Here is a 16,386-nt window from a genome sequence, read left to right on the forward strand (position 1 = left end):
GGGAGAAGCAGTCCGTCCATGAGGGAACTGGCCCAGTCAGGAGTGGTGTCGTACTAGAAAGGTGGGCTGGGAGGAGTTTGGATTTTATCCTGAAGGTCCTGGGAAACCACTGCAGGACTTTAAGAAATGATGACAAACTGAGGGAAATGGGGATGATAACAGCCACTTCCCAGAGTTGATGTCCAGATTAAATGAGATAATCCGTGTAAACCTTTTCAGTTGGCGTGGGGCCTGGTGTGGAGTGGAAGCTTAATCATTATGGGTTTCCTGGACTTTGAGGGGAACTACTGATTTTCCCAATCAGGCTTTGGGTCTAACATCCTACACAAAGCAGGACTGTTCAAATTACAAGGTAGGAATAGACAAAACTTAAAGTAGACAAACTGTCCACTCCTATCTGGAAGCATCTTGGGAGGAGGAAGACGGCATGTTCAAGGACTAGAGGAAAGTCGGAGCTCGCAGTTTCTCCAAGGCCTCCATTCTCAGAACAGAAACCGAGGCCTGGGAAGGCTCTGCAGTGGGTTCCTGGCTCACAGTGAGTTCATGGCTGTGCCAGAGGCTCCTCTCCCGCCCCACTCCCCTCCCACCACCTCCTAGATAGTGCCTGCGCTCCTCTGCCTCTGCAGGAGGCCTTCCCCACAGTCTGTGAATGTCCTCCCTGAACCGTGCTGACCCCGAAAGCAGAAAAAGCGAGAAGCAGACAGGACCAGGCGGCCCTTCCCACCCCCACTGTGGCAGGCTGGCCTGGGATAGAGCAGCAAGTCCAAGGCCCTTTCCACCCAGGCCAGCTCCCTGAGGGAGGGGCTGCCCAAGGACCTGAGGGCTGTCATTGCCCTCGGCTCCCAGCCCAGTGAAGGCCATTCCCTGTGCCCCCATGGGTCACGCCAGTCGAGTGTGTGGGGAAATCTGTGTAGTGATGTGGCGGGTGCATCCTTCAGAGCTCGCTGGTCTGCCTCTTCCCTGGCTCCCGCCGATAGAGGCCAGGAGGTCGCCTGAGTCTCCCAGACACACTCATGGAGGCAGGGCATGCAGACTCTGCTCCAGCTCCCAACCCCCACCCCCCTCACCCCCTTCAGGCCGGCAGCTCCTGCTGAGAAACCTAATGGGTCCTGGGCAAATTCCCAGCCACCAGCCCTCCCTGCACCCCTGCCTGCTCCACCAGGCTGTACAAGTGGCTGCCCAACAGGCCATCACAACATTTAAGGGCACTGGGAAGCCCCTGATGCAGACCCATCTTACCAACAGGGGGTGCTGCTTAAAATCCATCCTCAATGCATCCTCAGCCTCACCATGTCCTGTCTGGCGGAATCCACTGCCACCTCTTCCCACATGCCTTTCTCAAACTCCAGAGGAAGACTGACCTTCTCCCTCTGCCTGCAGCCTACACAATAGGTTTCAACTTTATGGGCAGGTCTTGCCACATTGTTTTTGTCCCAGGTATCTGTGAACAAAACTGCCTCTTTCAGTATGAACTACCCAAGAGCTAGAGCTACTTCTTACTCTGCTTTGAAATCCCCAAATATGTGGATTGAGTGACTGACATGAAAATGGAAAGACCACAGTCTTCAGAGACTGGAATGAGTGAGCTTGGGGTCTAGCATGATACTTGCCAAGTGGCCTTAGGGAAGCCACTTAAATTGTCTGAGCCTCTATTTTCTCATCCATTCAATGGGATAATGGTATCTACCTTGCCGGGCTGTTGCCCCACATAAAGCAGTCAGAATGCCCAGCCCAGGACCTGGGATACCCGGCAGGTACCTGTTGCTTCATTCACAAATGCCTACTATGTGCCTGCTCTGGGCCAGCCTCCAGGGCAGCCAGGGGGTCAGCAAGCTAAGACTCCAGCACAGTTCCAGAAACCTCTATTGAGAGCCCTCTGTCTGGGTTGTGCTGGCGCTGGGGCTCCAGGGATGGGTACAGCAACCCTTCCCTCCAGGCACTAATGGTCATTCCCATTATGGGCACAGTGGATTTTCCAGGCTCCTTCCAGCCACGTAGTTGCTGAGATCAGCTCCTAGAATTTGGTGATGGATGATTCCTGAGATATTCTTCCCTGAGTGAAGTGCCTGGCCTAGGTAAGGGAAGTGAAGGCTGGAAGGGGAGAGGAATTCAAAAGGAACAGAAGGCTGAGCTCCTGACCTCAAAAAGTGCCTGGTATGGCATGCCTATTGCTCTCCAGGAGGGGCTGAGATGGCCAAAGCCAGCCTGGGTTCCTCCTTTAGGGAAAATAGGTGTCAACCAGCTCCGGGAGAAATCATGAGCTGGGCTTTGTCCTCTTGTTTAACTTGGGGCCAAGCCTGGGAGCACTGGACAGAGCTCCAGGGCTCAGGCAGGGACAGGGAAAGACTTAAATGAGACCTGGTCCCTTCTTCTACTGCCAAGGGAGTTTCTGGGTCCAGGCCTAGCAGACTGGGACCTGTCAACCTCAGGTTCCAGATTCTAATGCCCCATTTTCAGGTAGGCAGCTGGTAAGAGACAGTTGAGTGTAGGCTGTAGGTAGAACCCAGGGCACAGCTCCTTATGGGATCAGAAAGTGAGGGGTCCCTGCCCTGTGGGGCGGGGGAGGGCTAGTCCTGGGGAAGGCACCACACTCCCATGAAAGGCCTGAACGACAACCACAGAGGCCTCTGCAGTCATACATGGGTGCGGGGGGAGGGTCTCTGTCATCTGTCAGTGCATAGGGGATGGGTTCAGAGGAGTGGGGTGGGCCTAGTGAGGTAAGTGAACTGAGGAAGGCTCTCGGAGAGGCACCTGTGGAACCTCAGGGTTTGAATGACTTCAGAGGTGTTGTGGGGGGCTCTTCCAAGAGTACTTGCTTACTCTGTTAAGGTGTCAGTGGCTCTTTTTCTTCTCCTGGCCATTCTAAAGGTCTGAGGACCAGTGGGAGGGCTGGTCCCATCCCCTAATCCAACGTCCCAGCCATGCCTTCCTGAACATGTCTGAAAATGCTCATCCCTGAGGCTGCCCCCTGGTTTGGTGAGCTTCCCTGGGTGGGCAGTTTCTCTGTGCTCATGATGGCTCTCTGCCTCCTCTCAAATCCACCATTTCTCCAGGTGGGTGGATCTCAGAACCCCCAACTCTTATCTCAGCCTGCGCATCCTTCTGCAGAGAGGCTGCCAGGCCCCCCAGGAGCTGTGATGGATGAGTCCCTGTTCAGACCCAGATGCTCCACTGCAGAATAGGGAAGCTGGATACTAGTTAGCCAGTGGGGCATGGGTAGAGGGCTTCGTTGGCACAGGCCTAGCAAGCAGGTGTCCATCATTATCCAGCACACTAAGAATGTTGAGGCAGGGTCTTTGGTCCACTTGCTGGTGATACAGTGGAAAGCAGTTAAGCAGCTGGGAACCCTGTCACCCCATTGCACAGGCCTGAGAGCACCCTTGAGGCATATTTTGCTGGGGGAAGGTGGCCTTTGCGGGGAGTGCAGTTCAAGTGTGGCTTTCAATGGATAGATAATGGAGTGACATTTTAATTGTGTTTCTGGCAGGTCAGGAGAGGTGAGGGGTGGGAGAGTAGATGGAGTCAGAGAAACACAGAGACCTTCGCTCCACTCTCATCATAACAGAGAGAACAGAGACTTTATCATCAAAAATGGGACATGTTTGTGCTCACTTCGGAAGCACATATACTAGAATAGGAACGACACAGGGAAGATTAGCATGGCCCTTTCGCAAGGATGACACACAAATTCGTGAAGCAGTCCATATTTTTTTCTTCTTTGAGACAGAGTCTTACTCTGTAGCCCAGGCTGGAGCGCAGTGGCACGATCTCAGCTCACTGCAACGTCCACCTCCTGGGTTCAAGTGATTCTCCTGCCTCAGCCTCCCGAGTAGCTGGGACTACAGGTGTGTGCCACCATGCCCAGCTAATTTTTGTATTTTTAATAGAGACAGGGTTTCACCATGTTGGCCAGGATGGGCTCGATTTCTTGACCTCGTGATCTGCCCACCTTGGCCTCCCAAAGTGCTGGGATTACAGATGTGAGCCACTGCACCCAGCCTAGCAGTCTATATTTTTAAGAAAGAACAACAACAAAGGGACACTTCTGATAGTGAAAGTGGGCGTTATTATAATCATAAGGGAAAACAGATGTAAAATGGGACTTTCCCTGGCAAATATGAGACTTCGTGAGCCAGTATGCTTGGCTGTGTTTTCTCCTCTCCATTTGCCCATGGTAAAGAAGAAAGTGAGCTGCACAGCCCTTGCCAGGTGTTCATGGGCCATCTAGCCTGTAACAGGACACTTCGTCTTTCTGACCCTCGGCTCCCTCATCCATAGATTCCTTCATTCATTCTGTAGATATTATTTTGTACCTTCCATGTGCAACACAGTGTGCCAGGTACTGTGAGTTCAAAAGTGAAGATGGCAGGGCCCCAGTGCTCTCAGCTCCCTGGGGTCCCTGACCTCTCCAGGGACACAGCTCTAGCCCATGACGTCATGTGATCTAGTTTGGGGAGGTGAAACCGTTAAGTAACGGCAGAGTAAGGCTGTCTCTGGAATACGTCCAATTGAGTGCTAAGAACAATGGCAAGGCAAGGGGACTGAGAGGTGAGGAGTACTGTGCTCATTTTATGGAAGAGGAACCCAGGATGCAAAAAGATAGGATAAAGCACACAGCAGCGTGCAGTAGGCGGAGATAGAATGCCAACCCAAGGTTGCCTGAAAATAAAGTCAGTGCACTTTCCTACATCTCACCTTTCTCTTGAGTAGCCCTTGCCTGCTCCCCATGCCCCCTGCAGCCATCTGGACAGCAGACCCTGTGGTTCACATAGACCCTCTTAGGGACAGGGCAAGTGCCCCGGACCAGTTGCAACATTCACCAAGGGCTGTTGGGGGTATCTTACCTCAGCCACTTCCCTTCCGTTTGATCAGATTCCACAGCTGAGAAGTTGATCCAATAAATCTTCTGCTTCTAATCTTCCAGAGGGGTGAGGGTCAAGGCGAAAGGTGTGATAAGTGTTCTGAGCTGCTCTGAGGAAGGGGATGGGTGTAAGAAGCCGTGTTTATGCCTGATGCAAGAGACACAACACCAATATTATCCTTTATGCAACTTCCACTAAAATATAAAATAGGAAATTATCCCAAAAATGGAAGATGATTTGCTGAGTCTTACAGGACAGGTGATAAGCCTTCAAGTCTTCTAGCTCTTTAATCTAGTGGCCCTTATCTACAAGATCTGCCTTCCCCATTTCTTCATAGGCATCTAAGAGTTGGTGTTTGTATTTTATTAATAAAAATCATTGGTGAGCTTGAGCAATTTAAATCATTTTAGTGGACATTTATATTTCATGTTCTTCCTTATTTATATTATACATTTAATATATTGTATTATAGAGTTAAACCTATGTCTATAACAAATAATGCAGTGTTTTCTCCCAGTCTGTTTTTAACATGGATTGTGGTATTTTTGTAATCAAATCCATCACTTTCCCCCCTTATAACTTGTGGTTTTTGTGTCATGTTTAGAAAAACCTGCACATGAACCATATATTTGTCAAACAAAAATTTGCATTTCCAGATCTGAAATCTTTGGTGCAGGGATCCCAGGAGGTTGTCTTGCAGCAAGTAAACCTTTTCCAAGGACCTCTTTGCTGGGAGCCTCTGACTAAAAGGCCCAGGACAGCTTAATCAGCCTGGGCCTCACCATGAACCCTCACACAGACCTGGGCTCTTGCCAAGCTCTGCCCTTTGCTCCCCATGAGTTGGAGCCTGATAATAAGCTCAGTGAAGTGAATATTGACTGTGGCACCCTCAGAATGTGTTGTCCTGGTCACCAAGGCCAAATCGAAGCATGTGGACTTGTTTTTCCTTTTCGTGGTCCTTTCCCCTCCCCTGTCTCTTCCCCACACTCTGAAAGGGATCTGAAATCCTACTAAAACTATTTTATGTGGGCAGGCACCTTTATCCGACTGTTGCTGCTCTTATGCAAAACTTCTCACAGATCTGAATACAGAAAATGCTCGTTTCAAACACACCGTTCAGTGTAATTTTATAAGCTCTGCACTCATTGCCCTAGCATCTTCTCAAGGAAACCTGGAAACCCTGTGGCTGCTGTGTTATACAAGAGACAAGAAACTCAGGTAATCAGAAAAGGACTATTAATCCTGTTTGGGCTCATCCTTACTAATTCATTGTTTCTGGCAAGGGGGAGAAAGATTGCTTTGAAAAGCTTCTTAGAAGGACCTTGGTGCACACACACACACACACGCACACACACGACCTAGCAATGCGGTGGCCTGCATTTAACATTTCCAAATAGGTTACTCAAGTGTTAGGTCTGTGCTGAGTCTGGTTGCCTTTGATGTCCTCCAGACCTTAGTGCCACAGGCTTTCAGGGTACATTTTCTTTGTTGGGGTACAGGGCTGAGTAACAGTTAACTCCAAAGAGAAAAGGCAAGAGATGGAGGCCCCAGCACAGGAGCAGCTGGAAGGAGGAAAGAGCTGGGCCAAGGCTCAGAATAGCTGAGTTCTGGCGCCAAAGGGTGAAAAGGGCAGAGGAAATGGGTAGGCTGGGGCCTGTGGGAGGGGCAGGTTGGACTGAGAGGGGAAGTGAGGGCGGCTGTGGCCTGGAGAGATCACTTGTCTGTGGAAAGCTTTCAAAGTGGAGATTCAGGAGTGGGCGGGAGGCCTGGAAGGGTGCAGGGAGGGTTTGGATGTTGGCTCCGGCCAAGGAAGGACCAGACACAGGACTACCTCCAGATGGCCATTGTGCAGAGAACCAGCACAGACAGCTCGGGTATAAGGGTGGCACGAGGTTCTGAGGACCAGAGAGGGGCAGGGCTGAGCAGCCTCTGCTGACTCTTTCAGCTGAGATTGAGGTCAGAGGAAGAGGAAGAGGCCTTTTCCTGGGGCTTGGGGCTGCGATGGGGGAAACAGCCTCAAGAGCTTCCCTCCCATCCAGTAAGGACATCACAACTGATCCACCTTCTAGCTCAGGAGGCGCCCAATAGGTACCAGAGCCTTGTTCCAGTGTGGACAACAGCTTCCAGGCCCACTTCAGCAAAACCGTCACCAAATGTACCCAATATGGTCCATCCACGGCTCGCCCCTGGCTGCCTCTGGCAGTGTAGTGCCCGGGCCCTGGACGCTTTAGGGGTTACTCCCTGACCCACCTCCCTGCTGGAAACTCCTTTTGCTTTCCCCCTAAAACGCTGCTTCATTGGTCCTGTCGGTAATGCTCAGGACTAGGCCAGGTGCTTCTACCTGCACGTGACCAAGACCCTGAGCTTCGGCAGGACTGGCCCTCCCTGTGATGACATCACTCATGTTGGGACTCCCACCCCCACGGCATCCCCAGGAGGGAGGTGGGGAGAAACCAAAGGTCTGAGAAGCTGAGGAGTCCAGCTTCCTGGTGAAGAGAATTGGGTCTGCAGACACAAAGGGCAGCAAGACATTGTGAGCTGCCTCTTCTATGAAGCATCTATGATAGGCAGGTTCCTCCTACCTAGGGTTCTTACTTCTTCAAAAATAAACAATAAATAAATAGAAGCAGCAAATTCTCAGAGATGAAAAGTAGATTAGCAGTTACCAAGATTCAGAGGAGGGGAATGTTGGAAAGTTATTGCTTAACAGTTAAGTTTTTGTTTGGGTTAATGAAAAAGTTTTGGAAATAGCGGTGATAGTTGTACAACACTGTGAATGTACTTAATGCCACTGAATTTTGCCTTAAAATGGTTAAAATAGCAACATTTATGTTATATAAGTATAAACATTTACCATAATTAAAAAAATTATTCTCCTATAAAGAAGCAATCAAAGAGTTCAGTCAAAAAATCTGGGAAAAATGTATTATGCAGTGTGCAGTGCGCCAGACAGGCATGCCATACTAATTTTTTTACTTTTTTTTTGAGACGGAGTCTAGCTCTGTTGCCCAGGCTGGAGTGCACTGGCGTGATCTGGGCTCACTGCAACCTCCACCTCTTGGGTTCAAGCGATTCTCCAGACTCAGCCTCCTCAGTAGCTGGGATTACAGGTGTGCGCCACCAAGCCCGGCTAATTTTTATATTTTTAGTAGAGACGGGATTTCACCATATTGGCCAGGCTGGTCTCAAACTCCTGGCCTCAAGTGGTATGCCCACCTTGGCCTCCCAAAGTGCTGGGATTACAGGCGTGAGCCACCGTGCCTGGCCAGCATGCTATACTGTTAATAAGAATAGTTGGTCATTTTAAAAAGAGGGAAAGAAAGATCCAGCTTTGAATCCAGGCCCTACAAGCTTGGCCTCCAGGACTCTTACCACCCTTTACCTGAGTTTCCTTATCTGGAAAATGAGGCTTACGTGGCAGAGAGTATGTGTGCTTGTGACAGAGCTGTGCAAAGCCTGCAAAGAGGGGCTGTCATGGTTACAATGTTCACGTTCCCCGTTCCTATTAAGCAGCTCAAGTTCTCAGAGCCAGGGAGGAGATTCTTGTTGGCTGGAGTCCAGGGCTCTATTTTGAAGTTAACCTTGAGGGCATAGCATTTGGTAGTGGGAGAGGTATGGAAGGAGCAGAGATTAGGGGGCTGGGCAGTGAGGGGCAGGGGCTTTTGAAAGCTCATAGCACAACAGGGACAGAGTGACAAGCTTTGTCTTTGAAGGTGTCCCAGCAGTTTAAGACAAGGACGAGACCAGGTGCTGATGAGGCCACAGGTTGGGGATCTGATCCCTAACAAGGCCAGGTCCTCTCACTCTGCCCGTTTGCTCCGTGAATATAGAGGAGGACCTGGGCCACAGAGTATGGGCAGCTCTGCATGGTGATTCTTGTTCATCACTGGACACTCATCATCTCTGAAGGACGGGCTGTGTCGGAGTGTTTTCTTGAATCTGGATGCACAAGGAACTGGAATAATCAGTAACATTTCTCCCAGGCAGAGCTTCTCTGAGCTGTGGGCCACAGGAGGCCAGGAGCTCTCCTCTAAATTGCTTTGTGACCTTGGACAAGAACCCTCCCCTTCCTGGACTGCAAACTTCCTCCTCTGTAAAATGAAGGGTTGGTGAGTGTCCCTTCCACCTGTAATGCTGGGATTTTGTATACATACTTGTTGGTGGGAATGTGTTCAAGCAGGTGATCCACCTCTTGATCAGCAACAGAATGTATAGAATTTTTTTGCTTTAAGATTTCCTAAGAAGTAATCTACCCTTGCTCCCTTTGCCAGCTGGGTAACCTAGGCAAGCTCCTTGACCTTTCTATGTCTCTCTATTTTCATTTGTAAAATAAGAACAACAGCAATCCCAGCTTGGTTGGATATGGGGTTGGGGGCCCATGGTGAGGACTAAATGAGTTAATATGTCTAAAGTCACCTGAACAGTATCTAGCACACAGTAGGTGCTTAATAAATGTCTGGAGCTCCTTCCTAGTACACAGCACTAAAAATTCTTCACACTCTAGGTTATACTGAGTTTTCTGAGAGATCCAGAGAAGGCAAGGAGGCCCATTCTCTGTATTCAAGGGGTTTACTAGCCTTTACTTAGAGATGCAAAAAGGTGCTTATGAAACAACAGCCAACAAGAAATTAGCATCTTCCACGTGCTGGAGGGGTCCTGGTGGGTTAAAGAAGGAGGATCAGGAGGAGGAGGAGGAGGGCACTTGATCTGAACCACGGTAGGCAGGGAGAGAGAAGGGAATTCTAACAGATGAATACGTATGGGTATGTATATGTGTGTGTGTGAGTGTGAGTGGTGTTGTGACTGTGTATGGGTGAGCGTGAGTGTGTGTATGCGTATGTTTGCCAAAAGAGCATGAACAAAGGCTTACCCTGGAATGAGAAGTCTGAGTCTTCAACTCCCCTATGCAACACCACACTGTGTGACTGTGTTGCGGCCACATGCTCCTCTCCTGCTCGGTGCTGGGACCGGGAACGTGCCTGCCTGTGAGTCCAGGAGCAAGCCCTTGTGCATAACCCAGGGTGTGATTAATTTAATTATTTCAAAAGCCCCTTTGGTATTTCACGAGGGTCATGCCCCTGGCTGTGGGCTTGAATACAACTGCAGCAGGTTTCAATAAAATCAATTAATTTAATTTGATTTGGTTTTATGTACTTGGAGCTGGTGCCTCTTGAACTCAGTATGAAAATTATTGTAGAATAAAAATGCATATTAGTGCTCAGAGCCCATGTCCTTGGACTGTCTTCATGGAGCCTGCAGTGCTGATCACAAAGGCAAATCCCCTCTAACATGGCAGGAGCGGCTGCCAACTGCCCACCTAGTTAACCCCTCCAGCTTCAGTGTTTATGGCGGGTCTTGGGCTGCTTGGAGCGTTCTTCTCACTTCCCAAAGAACTTTCTTATCTGGTAGTGAAGCTAAGGGATTTCCATTTTGTTTTCATGAAATGGACTCAAAGAGACTTTAGTTGGCCTTGGTCACCAACTTACTGGTTTTTTGTCACTGTTAATGAAATTAATTGAAGCAATATGGTGCAGTGAATCGAAAGGCAGCTCTGCCTCTCAAGAGACACATGAACTTGGGCAAGTCCTTTCACTTCTCTGGGCCTTGTTTCTTTGTAAGTAAGAAGGCTGGACATCTGCTGGATGGGCTGATTCCAGCTCTCGGAGTCACACACATTCAGTGGGGCAGCTGGTCTTCCTGGGCTGCTTGGGGGAGCCTGTCCCACTGTTAAGCCTCACTCCATTTCCATTTCATTCAAGAGGGCACCCAGCCTGTTCGTGGAATGGGTGATGGGATTGATGATCGGCCCTGCACCCTCCATGTGTGGCTTCTCCCCAGCATTCCTATGGATCAGAGCAAGCATTGCTTTCAAGAAGGGAGGAGCTCAGGGGCCTAGAAAACATCTGGCCGGGCCATTATTTTACACATGAGGGAACCCAGCTTCAGAGTCACGCAGCCACAGTCCATGACCGTGCTCATGCCCCATCACATTCACAGTCATTATAAAGGGAGGAGATTTTGCTCAGGGCTCATTTTCCAACTATCCTTTTCATTCCTTTCTCCTGTCAGGATGGGAGGGAGATGGCCAAGCCATCTTTGGGGCCTCTCCAATGAAGCAGATGGTAACATCAGTCATTCCAGCACCCCTACATCCCTTCTCAGGCCCAGTGGCTGCTGCTTCACTGAGGACCCACGGACCCCATTAGGAAACATCCCCCACTGGTGCCTGAGATCCCACTCTTAGCATTTTCAGTCTCCTAGACCCTCAGCCCTTCCCACTGACTTCACGCTCAGCACTGAACGTTGATCCTCCTCAGTGGCATTTTTCTCCCATAGGTCTTACCTCCCAGAGCTCTTCTGTAGCAGAAACTGAGCCTGTCCTCTCCATCTTGCATCTCTTATTTACTGAGAGGCACTATTGTGTGCTGAGAACTGCCCTGGACACTGTACATTCTCATTCAATCCAGCATTGGCCCTGGAAGATGGGCATGACGGTCCCTACTGTTGGGGAGCTTCAGCTGGGAGAGGAGAAAGACCTTTCACAAGGTCACACCCAGCTATGAAGTGAAAGGGCCAGGATTCAACCCCACATCTAACTCCAAGACTCTTGCACCACACCAAGTGACCTCCCTTGAACATAGGAGGTGCTTAACAGGTCCTTCATGACCAAGCAGCCTAGACAGCCCTCTGCCAAACCCCAGATGTCGGGGAAGAGGTAATAATAATAACTACTATCTATGAAGTCCCTATTATGTGCCAGGCACCAAAATGAAACACTGAGTGAGGTGAATACTATTATTATCTCAATTTTACAGATGCAACAACTGAGGCCTAGAGAAGTCACTTGCCCAAGGTCATCCAGCAGGTAGTGAGCTGGGCTTCAGTGCGGCCCTGCCTCTGAGGTGGAACCCCTGCCTCCCTCTTGTTGCTGGATTCCTCTTTTAGCTCCCCGTGGCTCTGTTTCCCGTAGAAGGTAGAAGGCTGCCAGGGAAGGAGGCTGGGACCTGGGGTGGTGTTTGCGTCTCCGGGACGCCTGCAGCTGGCACTGCCCTCCACCCAGCTGATAGCTACAGCCGGGCCTGGCACGAAGCCCTGCCTGGGGGTGGGTGGGCGGCCGGCGGCCCGCCTCTGCGTTCACCCCTCTCAGCCCCGCCTCGCCCCCTGCGGGGTCAGTGCGGTCCCGCCCGCTGGAGGAGGCGCCGGCCTCTCTGGCGGTAACCGGGTAACAGTGGGTAGAGGCGGCGCCGCGCCGGGCCGCGGCCTCCAGGGGAGGCGAGTGGGTGGGGATGTCAGGCTGGAGCGGTGTGAGAATGCGGAGGAGAGGCCCGGGAAACAGGCTGCGGCCGCCAGGAGGGGCGCGCGGAGGGAGGGGTGCAGGCCGGGGCGCCAGGGAGGAGGGCGAGGGCTCCGCGGGAGGAGAGAGAGGCCACTGGGGCACCGAGGGGAGGGAGTGGGCGGGGCTAGGGGCGGGGCACCAGGGGCGGGCGGGGCTAGGGGCAGGGCGCCCGGGAAGGGGGCTGCGGGCAGGCCGGGAGTGCGGGCGCTTGTGACCGGGCAGAGCGGCTGTGGTTGTTTCATGTCCGGATTCTGCTTTCTCAGAGATCGGGAGAGCGAGGCTGGCAGGGAGGGAAAGGTGGGCGAACCAGTCTGAACAGGCCGGGCAACTGGAGAAACATGGGCTTGGCGAACTGGGGTACTGCCCAGCACCCTCTACCCTCACCACGCTCGGGAATTTTTCGTGAATCCGCCCCGTTGGTTTTACAGTTTCCTCTCATCCCGGCCCCACCCTGTCTCCTGACCTGCCCTCCCTTCCTCCGCTGGCTGAGCTGGCTCTTCCAAGGGATCAGTTAGCCAAAGGGAGGCACCGGCTCTTGCCCTGGTCTCTCCCACTCCCAGCCTCCTGGAGAACTCAAATCTTGCACGTGCTCACTCTTTGTCTTTCCCTGACCCCCGTCCCCCAAGCCCTCTGGGATTTGGTGAAGGAGATCTTGAGTCAGCCCAGGAGACCCTCCTCCCCCTAGCTCCCTTTAGGGTCCCTTCTGGGTCCCACCCTCCTCCAGCCTCAGGGACCCAGGGCCCACAGACTGCCAGGCCCCTGCTGGCAGGCAGAGAAGACCCAGGCAACCTTAAAAGGGTGGGAACCACACCCTTCTCATGGCTGTGTGCATTTTGCTTGAAGGTGTCTGCAATCAAAGCCCCCCTTAACCTCCCGCAGCAGGGGGGAAGAAAAAAAAACTCATTTGTCTCAAATGGTAGAATTCCAGATGCAGGACCCCAGATTATGGGGAGCGGGTGGGGGGAAATATTTGGGGCAGGGGAGGCCTTTCAAAGACCCCTCATATCACATCAAGAAGGCCACCTGGATCCCCTCAGACTGCCACCGCCCTTCCAGGTGACTCTCCCTGCAGCCAGTTCAGCTTCTCACTCATCCTGAGGCTGTGAGTTCTTACATTTTCAGGTAGCAAACAGGAGCCAAAGGGGAGATTGTTAAGTTGCTAAGCTTCTGTTTTCTACAAGCTTGGAGCTCTTTAACCAAGATTGCCACTATTTATACATCAGGGATGTTATTTAATAGATTAAATAACCAGGATCTTTAACAGCTGGACCATAGGCATCCTCGGCCCAGTCCTGGGTTTGATAAATAAGGCCCTTGAGACCCAGATATGATAACCTGCCCAAGGTCACACTGCTTGTTAATGGCAGAGCCACAACTCTGACTAGGCTCCTAGCTCCTCATCCCAGTGTGCCTGCTGTTACCCTGTGCTTTAAGTTTAGAGTAGCTCCGCATTAGGGACCTAGCATAGCACCTGTGTGGCACAGAGTACATGCCCTCAACAAGAGGGCTGGACAAATACATCTTTTGGAAGAAGTGAGGCTTCCATGGTGCTTGGGATTCTAGCTCCTTCCCACTGAGTGTGCTAGCAAAATGTTTCTCCAGGGTAGTTGGCCAACAGTGAGCCCCATTGGAGCCTGGCATCATCTTTGGTCACTTCAAGCCCAGTCATTGTGTGGGAGGAGACTGTGGGTCTGGAAGTGGGTCCAAGCATGAGCCAAATTGGCAACTCCAGATAAGAGCGATTAATGCTGTGACTCTTTTCCATTCATTACCCTCAACCAATATCTGAACAGGTTGCAAAAGACCAAGGCATGTCTGTTCCTGCAGGGGTTCTTGTCATCCTGCAGCCCTGCCAGGCATTGTGTGAAGAGACCACAGCCCCACGGATCCAGCATCTCTGGGGGTGGGAGGCCCCTGGGCTCTGGGCTGCACAGAGCTCTGTGAACCTAATGTTCATGCCTCTGGGGTCCTGCCTGCTGGGTATTGGCTGTCTGTGAACACTGTTATGGCATGTGAGAGGGGGGCAGCCCTTTGGTAAAAAGTGAAAGGAGGAATCCAGGTCATTCAGGCTACTATTACCAATTTTAATAAAGTATTTGGAGAAGAAAGAGGCTGAAATGAATGATTAAAATAATATTTTGCATATAGTAGAAATTCAGGAATCTCACTGACTTGAAACTTAGGAGAGTTGAGCTTGGTTTGTTAAATTGATCTTTGCACCATCTGTGGACACAGAGCTGATGAATAAATTAATGCAGACGTGATGTGTAGTAGCAAGAAAGGAATATGCATGTGACTTTCATGTGATGATGAATTTTGGGCAGAAGCAATTCAGCTCCATTCATCTTGGTAAGCCTTTTCATTGGCCACCTTCCAGGTGCCAGGCCCTGTGCTAAATGTCCTATAAGTATTGCTTTATTGAATCCTCATTAGATCCCTATGAGGTAGGAATTATCATTCTTCCCATTTTAAAGACAAGGAAACACAGGTCAGATAAGTGGAAGACCACTGGGACTCACAGCAGAGCAGTCTGACTCTAGGGCCAGTGTGCTTAGCCATCACATGTGCAGGTATTTTATGTGCATAAAATAGAATAGGAAAAAAATAGAAAAGGAATAGAATAGAAATAGAAAAATAGAATAGGAAAGGAAAAGGAAAAAGAAAAAAGATAAGCCATGACCCCTACTCTTCCAGAAGCTTCTGACCTCTTTGGAAAAGGAAAACGCAGAATGTGACTGTGCTCCTTGAGGCCAGGAGTGGGCTTGACTCTCTTGGCATTCCTTACCCCTCTGAGAAAGGGGCTAAGAAAGATGGAAGTGGAGCAGTTGGCCAGGCCTTCATCCCTTCCCCTACACTGTATCTCCCCAGCCCCTGCCCTCTTCTGGGGAGTTCACTGTGTGTGGGGAGGCCCAGGAATTTGCCATCAGCTTCATGCCCTGCTGTATGCTGTCCCTTCCCCCAGCAGCTTTATGCCCACCCCAGGTTATCAGTAAAACCAGTGCCTTCAAAACCTCGAAATGGATGGACAGGGCGGTGAGGTGAAGAAGGCTATGCCTGACATGCTCCCCTTGCCATCCTCTTCTTTTGGAGTCTATCTTCTGTTTCCACCAGGGCTGGGCCAGGGACATAGGACATTCTACTGCACTGCCAAATCAATAATCAAAACTGAGTCTTGCAGACAAGGGCCTAGGAGCTAGGAGAAGGTAGGCGCACCCGACAGCCATTCAGAAATCTGCAGTTCTGGCCCCAGAATGCTTCCTCCAGACTCACAGATGTGAACCAAAAAGGTCTTTCAAGTTTATCACCCCCACCCTACCCCTCCAAGCCCCTCATTTTGCTGAGGAGAACAGTAAGGACCAGGGAGGGAGAAGTATTTGCCCTAGAACACACAGCCCCATAGAGGCAGGGCTGGGCTAGAAGCTGGACTCCCGTTTCCTAGCCCCAGCTCCTGTGTGTATGTGCCCGTGACTTCGGGAAGCACCATTCTGACCCATGGTCATCCTGTAGCCTGCAGGGGCCAGAGTCATGAGAAAGGTAACTTGTTTGCCTGACATCTTCACAGCCCTGCCCAAAAGCAAACCACCCATCGTTCCTGATGGGCACCTTTGGCAGCCACCAAAACAAATCCACCAAAAGCAAAGAGAAAAAAGAGAAATTGGGCTGGGAGCCAGTGTTTGCTCCTGGTGGTAACCTGAGCATATTTAACTTGTCAGTTTGTCCAGGCCAGATACCATTTTGTTCCTGCTTAGAACAGATTTATCCAGCCTATGTGTTCCTTCTTGGCAAAATCCTCAAAGAGAGAGGAGGAAGAGACGGTACGCAGGGCGTCTAAGATGTTTGCCAAGTGCCTTCACCTCACCTGCCTCAAGCCCTATCCCCTCTTTCCACCCCCAAATGACCACCCTTAGTTGATACTGAGTGGGATTTGAATTTCTCCCACAGGATAGGGCACACACGTGGCATTTTGCCATTGGCTTATTTTGCTTTGGGAGTTGCAGAGGTGGGCACTAGGAGTTGATGTGTTTATTTTAGCATGCTTATGTGGCACCTGATATATGTCAGCGGCTGTTCTAAGCACTTTACAGATATTGGCTCAGGTAATCTACTCAGCTTTTACAGATGAGGAAACTGAGGCAGAGAGAGTCTAAAACATTTAGTCTAAAATTAAATGAGATGTTTTAGTCTCAT

At 50.8% G+C, this 16,386-nt stretch overlaps 1 protein-coding gene and 1 non-coding gene across 6 annotated transcripts in view; both read left to right on the forward strand.

The window, feature by feature from the left end:
• ZBTB7C (zinc finger and BTB domain containing 7C) overlaps positions 1-16,386 on the forward strand; it is a 372,622-nt gene that overhangs the window by 232,691 nt on the left and 123,545 nt on the right. The gene's annotated exons all lie outside the window — the stretch shown is intronic.
• Positions 3,605-3,711, forward strand: LOC135276099 (U6 spliceosomal RNA). The gene has a single exon (XR_010343669.1). It is a non-coding gene; the product is annotated as a U6 spliceosomal RNA (small nuclear RNA).

Source organism: Aotus nancymaae, unplaced genomic scaffold (genome assembly GCF_030222135.1).
Source record: "Aotus nancymaae isolate 86718 unplaced genomic scaffold, 86718_ANA_hifiasm-v0.15.2.pri h1tg000020l, whole genome shotgun sequence".
In the NCBI taxonomy this organism is placed as follows: domain Eukaryota; kingdom Metazoa; phylum Chordata; class Mammalia; order Primates; family Aotidae; genus Aotus; species Aotus nancymaae.